Source organism: Oncorhynchus masou, chromosome 31 (assembly GCF_036934945.1).
Source record: "Oncorhynchus masou masou isolate Uvic2021 chromosome 31, UVic_Omas_1.1, whole genome shotgun sequence".
Classification (NCBI taxonomy): domain Eukaryota; kingdom Metazoa; phylum Chordata; class Actinopteri; order Salmoniformes; family Salmonidae; genus Oncorhynchus; species Oncorhynchus masou.
The window spans coordinates 69,140,469-69,153,482 of NC_088242.1; the positions used below are offsets into that span (position 1 = coordinate 69,140,469).

The 13,014-nt window shown below is 41.1% G+C and overlaps 1 pseudogene; it reads right to left on the reverse strand.

Moving 5' to 3' along the window:
• The window catches only part of LOC135524345 (voltage-dependent calcium channel subunit alpha-2/delta-1-like), a 110,314-nt pseudogene extending 97,666 nt beyond the window's left edge, over positions 1-12,648 (reverse strand).
• Between the last annotated feature and the right edge of the window lie 366 nt (positions 12,649-13,014).

Here is a 13,014-nt window from a genome sequence, read left to right on the forward strand (position 1 = left end):
TCAATGACCCAGACACTAGACGTATGTGGCAGGGACTCCAGACAATCATGGATTATAAAGGGAAAGCCAGCCACGTTGCAAACACGGACACCTCACTCCCAGATGAGCTAAACACCTTCTTCACCCACTTCAAGAATTTGTATACAGCCCCAACAGATCCACAGACGACGCAATTGCCATTGCACTGCACACTGCCCTATCTCATCTAGACAAAGTAAATATGTAAGAATGCTGTTCGTCAACCACAGCTCAGCTTCCAACACCGTAGACCCTCAGAGCTCATCACTAAGCTCAGGTCCCTGGATCTGTACCCCTTCCTGTGCAGCTGTGTCCTGGACTTCCTGACAGGATAACCCCAAGTGGTGAAGGTAGGCAACAACACCTCTGCCACATTGATCGTCAACACAGAGGCCCCATAGGGGTGCGTGCTCAGCCCCCTCCTGTACTCTCTGTTCACCCATGACTGCGTGACCATGCACATCCAACTCACAACACTGGTAGGCCTGATTACCAACAATGATGAGCCTATAGGGAGGAGGTAAGAGCCCTGGCGTTGTGGTGCCAGGAAAATAACCTCATCTCAGAGGTCCGTTAAAAGCGCAGAGAGCATCATGAAGAACAAGGAACACACCAGGCAAGTCCGAGATACTGTTGTGAAGAAGTTTAAAGCCGGACTTGGATACAAAAAGATTTCCAAAGCTTTAAACATCCCAAGGAGCACTGTGCAAGCGATAATATTGAAATGGAAGGAGTATCAGACCACTGCAAATCTACCAAGACCTGGCCGTCCCTCTAAACTTTCAGCTTATACAAGGAGAAGACTGATCAGAGATGCAGACAAGAGGCCCATGATCACTCTGGATGAACTGCAGAGATCTACAGCTGAGGTGGGAGACTCTGTCCATAGGACAACAATCAGTTGTATATTGCACAAATCTGGCCTTTATGGAAGAGTGGCAAGAAGAAAGCCATTTCTTAAAGATATCCATAAAAAGTGTTGTTTAAAGTTTGCCACAAGCCACCTGGGAGACACACCAAACATGTGGAAGAAGGTGCTCTGGTCAGATGAAACCAAAATTGAACTTTTTGGCAACAATGCAAAACGTTATATTTGGCGTAAAAGCAACACAGCTCATCATCCTGACCACACCATCCCCACTGTCAAACATTGTGGTGGCAGCATCATGGTTTGTGCCTGCTTTTCTTCAGCAGGGACAGGGAAGATGGTTAAAATTGATGGGAAGATGGATGGAGCCAAATACAGGACCATTCTGGAAGAAAACATGATGGAGTCTGCAAAAGGTCCTGAGACTGGGACGGAGATTTGTCTTCCAACAAGACAATGATCCAAAACATAAAGCAAAATCTACAATGGAATGGTTCAAAAATAAACATATCCAGGTGTTAGAATGGCCAAGTCAAAGTCCAGACCTGAATCCAATCGAGAATCTGTGGAAAGAACTGAAAACTGCTGTTCACAAATGCTCTCCATCCAACCTCACTGAGCTCGAGCTGTTTTGCAAGGAGGAATGGGAAAAGAATTCAGTCTCTCGATGTGCAAAACTGATAGAGACATACCCCACGCGACTTACAGCTGTAATCGCAGCAAAAGGTGGCGCTACAAAGTATTAACTTAAGGGGGCTGAATAATTTTGCACACCCAATTTTTCAGTTTTTGATTTGTTAAAAAAGTTTGAAATATCCAATAAATGTCGTTCCACTTCATGATTGTGTTCCACTTGTTGTTGATTCTTCACAAAAAAATACAGTTTTATATCTTTATGTTTGAAGCCTGAAATGTGGCAAAAGATCGCAAAGTTCAAGGGGGCCGAATACTTTCGCAAGGCACTGTAACTACTGTGGCTTTTAAACTCTGGGTTAGAGAGAGAGAGCGAGAGAAAGAGGGAGTGTAATGAGTATCTGAACTATGGACTAATTACACATCACTATAGGGGCAGACACAGTCTAACACACACACACACACACACTCGTGTGACAATGCTTTTATACAACAGATAGGGCATCAATACAGTGGGGACAGTTCAACAATTTAAAAAACAAAACCTCTAGATACAACTATACCAATTTTGTCACCAGATCAAAAGGCAAAAGGCAAAACAGACAGATTGCAGTTTAATGTTTGGGACTGCCATTTACCCAACCTGCCACATATACTTCTCTCTGTGTCGCATCCTATTACACCCCCGGAGTAATCAAAGGAACAGCTGGAGCATGGTTCCTAGAGTGGGGAGGGTGAAACTAACGGATCACACACCATAATATCTGGCTGTTACCTTCAGTTATCAGCCCTTTGACCATGGAAGATCATTAAGGAACAGAGCATCACTCTCTTCTTCCTAGTTTCCCAAAGCTACGCTTGGCGTGTTAAGAGTCTTGACTAGGTCATATAATCTCGTATTGCATAGTAATAAACCATATTTGATCTCTGAAATAAACCCATGAAACATATTCTGTGTTTCACTGTATGAACTTGTAGGATTGGTAGTCACAGAATCGCATTAGCCGACAGTATAAAAGCATAATTTAATATATTCTAGAGTCAGCGTTAGTTTAGCGCTGACTAGTTTTGTCAACAAATTGACACGACATGCCTTGGCATGCGCACCTCTTCATTGATCACATAGCTGACCCTAATGAAGGCGACCAGCACGTGGGAATCTGCTAGTAAAAAGTAAGACATGTTCATTAACATTCGCACTTACATAAACAGGCTATACACTGTAAAACCATGAAAGATGTGACATGTTTTAGGGATAGGCATGAGTAATCAAATACTCCAGTACTCAAACCGCTGTGAAAACTATCTTTAACCAGAGAACAATCAAATACTGTAAAACTTATTTGGTCAAAATAGTTTCTTGCTTTAACTCTAACGTTCCATTTGAGTGCATTTGCAGGACACAACAAAATAATAAACCAAACCAAGTATCACAGTTTTGCTCCCTAAATTCCTTTCCCCTCTGTCTCTCACTCACTCAAATGTGTTCTGACTGCTACACAAGTGTACTGTCTGTGCCTACAGAAATAAATGCCTATAAAAACATATCTAAAGTGATACACAAACCATTGTCACACCCTGATCTGTTTCACCTGTCTTCGTGCTTGTCTCCAACCCCCTTCAGATGTCACCATCTTACCCATTATCCCCAGTGTATTTATACCTGTGTTCTCTGTTTGTCTGCTGCCAGTTCATTTTGTTTGTCAAGCCTACAAGTGGGTTTCCCCTTGCTCCTGTCTGTTTCTAGTTTTCCTAGTTTTGACCATTCTGCCTGCCCTGAGCATGCCTGCCATTCTGTACCTTGTCACCCCACACTGGATTATTGCCTCTGCCTGCCCTGACCCTGAGACTGCCTGCTGTTCTGTACCTTTTGGACTCTAATCTGGATTACTGACCTCTGACTGCCCTTGACCTGTCGTTTTCCCTGCCCCGTTCTAGTAATAAACTGTTGTTACTTCGACACTGTCTGCATCTGGGTCTTCCCTAAAACCTGATAGCCACCTTCCTTGCCAAATGACAACAGTTTTATAACAAATTCTAAATGGACCTTCCAAAAGCTTCTCCTTTCAGCAGAAATGTGTGAAAAGCTAAAGTTGCTACAGCTCAGCCACCAACATGTCTTTTCACTAAAGAAAAACAAAAGGTCCCATCTGTCTCATCGGAACACCTCAGAGGCAATACTGAAACAGTTTGAGGACATTTTTGAAGGGATGTGGGCTCTGCCAGATGAGCTTCACCCGGTGGTGGATGAGACTGTTAGACCAGTTCAACAGCTTCCCCGCAAATCCCCATTCCACTGAAGGAAAAGATATTAAAGGTTGTTGTTTCAATGGAGGAACAGGATGTTATTATGAAGGTCACCAAATCTACTAAGTGGATAAGCAACATAGTTGTGGTAGAAAAGCCTGGCAAAATAAGAGTCTGCCTTGATTCAAGTGCCCTGAACAAAGCCTTATGTCGGGCACATTACCAAATGCCTACCATTGAAGAGATACTGCCAAGCATGGCAAAAGTGAAAATATTATGGATGCAAAAAATGGGTACTGGCAGGTACAGTTGGATGAAGATAGTAGTTACCACACAACATTTTGGACCCCCAATGGTAGATACCGGTGGACGAGGTTACCTTTTGGAGTGAAACCAGCTGCAGAGGAATATCAGCTTTATCAACATGATGCACTTCAGGGACTGCCAGGAATAAGCGTCATAGCTGATGACATCCTGGTATACGGCTGTGGTGTCTATCTGTCTGACGTATGTGAGCCATTGCGTCGGCTGACCAATAAAGATGTCCTATGGGCATCCTCAACATGATGATGTATTGGATCAAATCAAGAAATTGGTAAGCAACCAACCAATACTGAGGTACTACGATGACCTCTCTGAAGATGTGATGCAAGTGACAAAGGCCTAAGGGCAGCGCTCTTGCAGAAGGGGCAGCCCATTGCATTTGTTTCAAGGAAATTGGCACCCATGGAGCAAGGATATGCCCAAATTGAAAAGGAGTGCCTAGCCATAGTGTTCACCTGTGACCGTTTTGATCAATACCTTTATGGTAGGGACTTTATCACAGTGTACACTGATCACAAGCCGCTTGAGGTTATCTGAAAACAAACTATTTGTTCTGTCCCGAAGAAACTGAAGAAACTTCAAAGGATGAAGGATAAAGCGTCAGTGTTATCAACTACAGGTAGTATACAACAAAGGAAGAGAGCTTCACATTACAGAATTCCTTACTAGAGCAACACTACCAACAACAAGTCACCCGCAATATCAGACAAATGCGACTGTATATGCTCTACAGGCTGAGGTTGAATATGTGAACCATGCTACTGATCAAAACAACTCCTCGCAGACATGGGATGCTATTAAAGCTCTATCAGCAGAGGACAAGACTTCTCGAATGCTTCAGTCTTTAATCCTAAGAGGCTGGCCGGACACCCTCCTGGTCAGGGACAATTGGACATACAGAGACAAACTCACAATGCAGGAAGAGGTTGTCTACAAAGGCGACAGTTTAGACAGTGATCTAAACTCTACGTCCAATGTCTCTCTCTCATATCCATGGGCACTCAGGGGTCGAAGCCAGTCTCAGGAAAGCCAGAGACTCAGTATTCTGGCCAAACATGACCCAATACATTTTGTGGCTGTGTGCAGCATATGTAATACTAATCTACCTAAGCAGCAAAAGGAAACGCTGCAGCCACATGACAACCAACACGTCCTTGGTCTAAAGTGGGAATGGATCTGTTCGCCGTACAGAATGTTAATTTTCTGATTATAGTGGACTGCTAATCATATTTTTTTAGGTGGAGAAAGTGATTGATGCAACTGGCTGTTATGTCATCGACTATTGTAAGCAGCAGTTTAGCAGATATGGCATACCTGACAGTGGTGTAGTTACGGATAATGGGCCCCAGTTCACGAATCTGTTTGCAAAAGCCTGGGAATTCCATCATGTGACCTCTTCACCGTACCACAGTCAGAGTAATGGTAAGGCGAAGTCAGCAGTGAAAATAGCAAAGACTCTCATCACAAAGGCAATGCAGGAAGGCACAGATGTGTGGCAAGTTATTTTGTTATGAAGAAATACTCCCACAGAGGGTTTCGGCAGCAGTCCTGTACAGAGCTTAATGTCTCGACGCACCCGTTCTCTGTTGCCAACAACTCCCAAGCTCCTCGCACCAAAGGCCATTAGGGATGTCCAGGCACACAAGTGTGCACATCAGTCAAAACATTACTATGACCAGCATGCAAAAAATCTGCCTGTAATGAAACAAGGCCAAGCTGTCAGAGCGCTCCTGTCACCTCACGCCAGGGATGCCACATGGAGTCTTGGCACATGCATAGGGCACATCAGTGCAATGTCATAGGAAGTAGAAGTAAAGATCCGAAAGTATTGAAGGAACCGGAAGGACATGCTCCCAGTTCAGGAGAGCATAGGGCACAGGAGGGACACATGGGAAGACTTGGAATATCCCCTACCAGGGGAGTTATAACTGCCAACATTGCCTCCACAATTTCAGGAGGGTGTGGAAGAGGAAGAAGAGGCACTGAAGCTCCCAGAGGAGCCCAACGTCCCAGAGGTGCCCAATATGCTACCAGTGCGACACACTAGGACAAGAGTTAACATAAGACCTGCGGTATGGGGACTATGTCAATAGATGGACAATATTTTTTTTATCTTTAAGAAAAAGGTAGTGTTGATAATCTAAATAGGTATTTTCACTGTGGTATTAAAATGGTGTGAAGTGCTCAAGCTAATTCTATATGAAAAGGAATATGTTAAGATAATGGGCATAATGCCAACCCAGAGATGGTGCTAGTGGGGCACCTATTTAGGATATAAACTCAGCAAAAAAAGAAACGTCCTTTTTTCAGGGCACGGTCTTTCAAATATAATTTGTAAAAATCCAAATAACTTCACAGATCTTCATCGTAAAGTGTTTAAACACTGTTTCCCATGCTTGTTCAATGAACCATAAACAATTAATGAACATGCACCTGTAGAAGGTCGTTAAGACACTAACAGCTTACAGACAGTACGCAACTAAGGTCACAGTTATGAAAACTTAGGACACTAAAGAGGCCTTTCTACTGACTCTGAAAACACCAAAAGAAAGATGCCCCGGGTCCCTGCTCATCTGTGTGAACGTGCCGCAGGCATGCTGCGAGGAAGACTGCAGATGTGGCCAGGGCAATAAATTGCAATGTCCGTACTGTGAGACACCTAAGACAGTGCTACAGGGAGACAGAACGTCCTCGCAGCTAAGGGTTAGGTGTAAGGTTAGGGTTAAGTTTAGGAATTAGGTTAAAGGGTTAAGGTTAGCTAAAAGGGTTGGTTAAAGTTAGGGGAAGGGTTAGTGAACATGCTAAGTAGCTAAAAAGTAGTAAGTAGTTGAAAAGTTGCATATTAGCTAAAATGCTTAAGTTGCCCATGATGAGATTCAAACTCACAACCTTTGGGTTTCTATTTCTGCTGCTAAAAGTTTGCATTATATGCCCACCCAACCTACTTTCATTTTTGCCTTAAGTAACCTTCTGTCTTAGTACTTAGCACTTTCTTGTAAAAATCCTGAGTACTCGAACAGTCAAAAAAGGTCAAATGCCCATCCTTAACACATTTATAACCTAAACTTCAGTTCTTAAAACTTAATCATTAGGCATTTAGATTTGCCAATATGTTTTCTCATCTTAAACACAGGTGTTGAGAATGCAAGATTAAACATGATAGTTTCATGTCTACTCCCATGGTTGACGTCGCCGGTTTACGAGCCATCGGTCCTGGCATTCATCATTATGTGCACCTGGCATTCATCATCACGCGCACCTGGCATTCATCATTAGGCACACCTGGACTCCATCACTTCACTGACTACCTCCCCTATATCTGTCACTCCCTTAGTTCCATTCCCCAGGCAGTATTGATTATGTTTCACGTCTAGACGCTGCTCGTGTTTGTTATATTGGTCTGTGTTCCGTTTATTACTTAACTCACCACTTGCTTCCCAACTCCCAGCGTATACTTTACAGATAGTCAGTCAAATTTCAAACAGGAGAACATATTTTAAACAATAGTGTTTACTTTCGCATTGTCTTTAGAGTGAATTTTAATCATTAGAAGTGATGTGACTTTCCATGCCTATTATTCAGACCAATGTCAGGAATGTCAGTCACCTCACCTAAATTTTGGCACATCTGAACAGGACATTTGATTCAACGAAATCTTTTCAATCACATGGTGTTGTTGTTATTCGACTGTGAGTTAATTTGCGTTAACTCTCTGAGAAAAAGACGGAGGGGCCTCACTATCATATTTCTCAGCATGCTGTGTTGCAGGTCCATTTTTTGAATAGTTAGTTTTAATATATTTGATTTATTGAACTTATACTGTACAAAGATAAATCATTTACATTTTTCTAAACAAATCTAATCCGTAAGGGGTTGGATTTATTGCACCCGTTACTGAGATGGTTGTTCCAGTATAGATGGTTTCGGTAGTCTCCTTTGCATTTCTTGTATATCCTCCCTCTGGCTGGATTCCAAAAGGACTTACGGTAATAATCACGTCACAAACCAGGAAAGGCAGGCCATGGAAATACAGAGAAACGGGACTGTGCCCATCATACACCCTCTACCACATCTCCAGACATAATAGCACAGCGATGTAACAAGTCAACATACGGGGGAGTTGGCAAGGTGCTAAACCACAAGACTTTCTGACCTGCTTGTTATTACAGTCATGGGTGGACTAGGACAAGAATTTGGCCTTGGCATTTTATCCACACCAGCCCACTTCACTGCGCACGACACAACCCATACACACACACCCCATCCCCACATATACACCCTGACCCTACACACCCCACTTACGCACAGGCTGTGGTGCTGACACATAACACTGGCAGTACAGTACAGCGTTTCTCAACCATCTCTTTACCAGTGACTTGCGAGACATGTTCCCCTTCCTCTTTTTTAACAATTACAATATGCAAAAACTCCACAGCAAAACCTGTGCACCTGCTATACCCATTGTGTTATCCTCCCTGTTGTGCTATCTTCTCTGCTGTTCCCCTGTGCTTCTTCTAGTTCTCTGTCAGGTTGTCTGCTTAAGCCTTATACGTTATAAAAGCCAAACTAACAACTTATGCTATATTGCAAATTAGTGCCTGTCATGTGTTCCCCTAAATTAACACCGACCCGAAGTGTTACTATTACAGGGCTCCAGACAAACATTTCCCCTGGTGTCACTAAGCTTTATCATTTCTGGCACCAGCTCATGATTTGGTCAGACCCATGAGTAATCATCTTATAAGTAATTCACAGTCCTTTATTAAGAAGTACAATAAATCGACTACTGAGGTATTCAATAAATAAGTTGTTTCATCTAACACGTCCAAGCAGGAATGCATGATTCAAGATATTTTGATTTGCAATCTAATCCAGTGATATTCATGAATTTTAGGTTGACGATAGACTATTGTTGCTATATTATACTTTCAAAATAGGACTCCAGAAATTATAGATTTTTTAGTTTTGTTCAATAGAGATAAATTACATACATATTTATGTGCACTAACTAATGTCATAGGCTAATTCATTTGGGGTACAAAACATGAGGAAGGCGAAACTTTAAACACATTAACTTGATTGCTAACTCTAAATATAATACCCACTGCTATTTTCTCACTTTTGGGTGTAATGCATTGTTACTCTGTCCCAGGAACAGAAATGATTGGTTATCAGACCAATGGTCTTGCCCCATGTCTGAAACGTAATGATGCATTGGTAAACTTATTTATTGCAGAAATTATGGCTTTATCTCAAAATCTCAAGCCATATTATTGGTGTAGTTTGCTGGTTTCTGAAAAATTCCCCCGACTTTGTGAGATCTGCCCACCTGTGAAATAAAGACGACCTGGAATGTGCCCAGAATGTTGTGTTGACACTGACATCATGTAACAGTGCGTCATGAAGAATGATGATGGACGTGGCTATGAGAAGTGTACAAAGGCTAGACAGAAGATATTGCACAAATGAAACGTTGTTCACAAGACACAAATGTTGACAGAGTTGGGAGGGTAAATTCACTATCCAATTTCTTTCACTTTCAAAACCAGAAGTTCTGCTGGATGATATAGCATGCTGCTCAGCTAGTTAAGTTGATGGCTAACATTTGCTATTACTTTTGTCCTACCTAGCTAGCTAGGAAACATTAGCAAGGCAGCTAGAATTAGGTAAAACCTAAAACACGTTTTTATATAGACATTCTGCTTGACAATTTGAAACAAAATAATATAGCTAACTAGCTAAGTAGATCACATTTCCTGGCTAGCTAGATAGCTAGCTAAAATCGACATGACATAGTTTCCATGCAATTTTTTTTAGATAGCTTTTTAAGATTAGCATGCTATCTAGCTAGTTATCTAACCTTAACTTGGATACAGTATATCTAGTTAGCTGGTAAGTAGCTAGCTTTCTAGCATCCTTTGTCAGCACTATAACACGAGTGGTTCTAATTTTAGGACTAACTTACTAACTAGCTAGTGGATTAGTACAATTGTGATAAATAGCTGGCCCCTTTCATCTATGGAATCTACCTATTAGTGTTAGCTAGTGTTTCACATGACTTGCTATTATTAGCAGATGATAACATAACTAGCTAAGCCTAAATGGTAGAAATCTTGATAATGATGATAGTAGAATAATGTAGCTAGTGACTATGCTAAATTGGCATGAATTCCTCTTCTCTCCCACACATTCCCATAAGGTCTCAGTCTCTCGGATGGGAAAATGCTTAACAAGAAAGAAAACGATGAAGACACTGAAGAGGATCATGAGACACTATGTTGTACTTTAAATGGTTAATCTGTTATCAATTTATATTCTGACTTGTAATGTTAAGGGAAGAAAACGATGCCCCCTGTTTGTCTGAATTAGCAAGATTACTCACTATACCATTAATAGGCTACAGATTTCAGTCACTGCAATTATTTTTTTTTACCAACGTATCCTTCTTTGCATTCAATGTTGTTCTTTCTATGTATTGCATGTATGAGGAGATTATATACTGGTATACATTTTTGCAACTTAATTCTTCAGAGTCCAAGACATTGGTGTAGAAGGGGGTGCTAAACTGACATATGGAAATGTTTTAAGATGGTCATACTATGAATAATTTAGTTATTTGATTATGAATTTTAGGACCCCTTTAGGCAAACAAAAAAATTAAAAAAAATTGTTTGATAAAATATAGATTTCGGCCTTTACTACAATAGAAATGCATTGAATAACACATTCATAATTGGAAAAAAGGACAGTCAAAAATAAATAAATAAGTAACAAGGTTTTGAAGTGCCTGCCCTAAATCTAGGAGACATAAAAAAAACTCAAGACTATTGGAAAAGCATCCCTCGGGAAGCTGTTTGAGAGAATGCCAAGAGTGTGCAAAGCTGTCCTAAAGGCAAGGGTTGGCTATTTGAATAATCTCAAATATAAAATATATTTAGATTTGTTTTAACAGTTTTTTGGTTACTACATGATTCCATATGTTATTTCAGTTTTGATGTATTCACTATTATTCTACAATGTAGAACATAGTAAAAAATAAAGAAAAACCTTGGAATGACTAGGTGTGTCCAAACTTTTGACTGGTACTGTATACATATTTGTACACATATTTGACCCTTTTGTGGGGGAAGGCACAAAACTACCTTCATACTTCCCTTCACTTTTTAAAACTGGTATCTGTTACCTTCAGATGAGTCACGTGACACCAATAGTTTGTAGTTTAAACTGTTATCTATTTGGGAAAAACTGATCAGTTATCGCACTATTTTGACCAATACAATATAACTGTTTATTAATGCATTTACAAATTATTACATAAACATTAATAACATAATTAGAACCTCTTTATAAACCCTTTACAAATGGAACCTTATTGTTAAGTGTTACCGGCCTGGGTAACGTCAATGACCGGTGCACATTTTGCCACTCCATATCTCAAAGCCATATCAAATATATTGGTTGTTAAATAGTTGCTATTGAGCTGAAGATTGAGCGTTGAGAAATAAAAAGTTTACCCACAGAAAGCTGAGAGCCTTCTCTCTCAGACAGGAACAATGGGATGAAGCTTCCAAAGCTGTATTTTTCCTACAATTGCATTTTGAAATGTTATATGATCAGAACACCTTTTTCTCTTGAGCGCATGAGGGGAGGGGAGAGTTGCTCGCTCGATCACTAAAGCAGGCCCCAGCTAGGGCGCAGGCACAGGACAGACAATTTCATTACTGTAATCATGAGGACAATGTAAAATGTGTTTTTTCTACATTTACATGCACCCTTTCCGTTTTTACTATCCATGATCTTGGCTGTCTAAATGAAGACAGTGGGAGCAGATCTTGCCGATGCCACATTTAACTTTGAATTTGAGTGTGCGTGACCTAAACTCAGCCTTTCAGAAAATCTGGCTGGCCCATCTTGATAGAGGGGCGGCCGTTGCCTATTGATCAGCCAAAAGCTCATTATAGATTAGTATAACAGAGAAATTGTGGGGGGAAAAATACAAAAATAAATTTTAACAATCCGATGGGCAGCTTGCCTTATCAACTTTTAATTGTTTTGTTTTTATATTTTTAAAAAAATGTCCAGCCCATATGGCATTAGCCAGAATTGCTAGATGGCCAATCCCCCTTGATTACAGTATTTCTTCACATACCATTGTTTTAGTTCTTCACCATTAGGAATCACACACACGCCACACAAACACAAATAATTAATCAGTTTTACTTACAACAGTTACACAACCAACAACTGAGTTTGACAAGCTAGGCGGGAATTTGAATTGTAGCAAGTCTACTTACATGATTTGTGTTGGAAACTGCGACGACAGACAACTATCCGACGATAACAACAGTAAAATCAACACTGCGTGTGGTCTGTTGGTGTCCATTCCCAGGCGTCAACTCCCCGACCAAACACACGTGCACACTCACACGCTGCGCCCTCGCTCAGTCGCCATTTCCAGCTGTGTAGAATGGTCCACGCCAACCGAGCAGTTTGTGTCACACACTCGAAAATAATAACCCAGCCCCGCCACAAATAATCTGATCAACTGTCAACCACGCTCTAACAGGTACCGGATTGGTTATTTATGTCGTCTCTCGCGCTCGCTCTTTCTCAACCACACCAGATTTTACTCGGTTTCATGTAAAATAATTTATCTAGGAGTCTTTAATATAACCATTTGGGGGCTTCTTATGGCCCAGCCCGCTAACCTCAAAGCTACATCAATCCCCCAGACAGACAGAGACAGTGTGAGTGACAGGCAGCAGTGGATTGATAGCCTGATGACTCACACTAAATTATTCCACTGCTCTGTCGTTCGCTACATACTTTTAGTCTGAGACTGCCATAATTGAAGTTGTTTGTGTACAAAACAAATTCATCAGTAATTGCATCGTCTCTAACCAATTGGAGTATCCAAACCACTG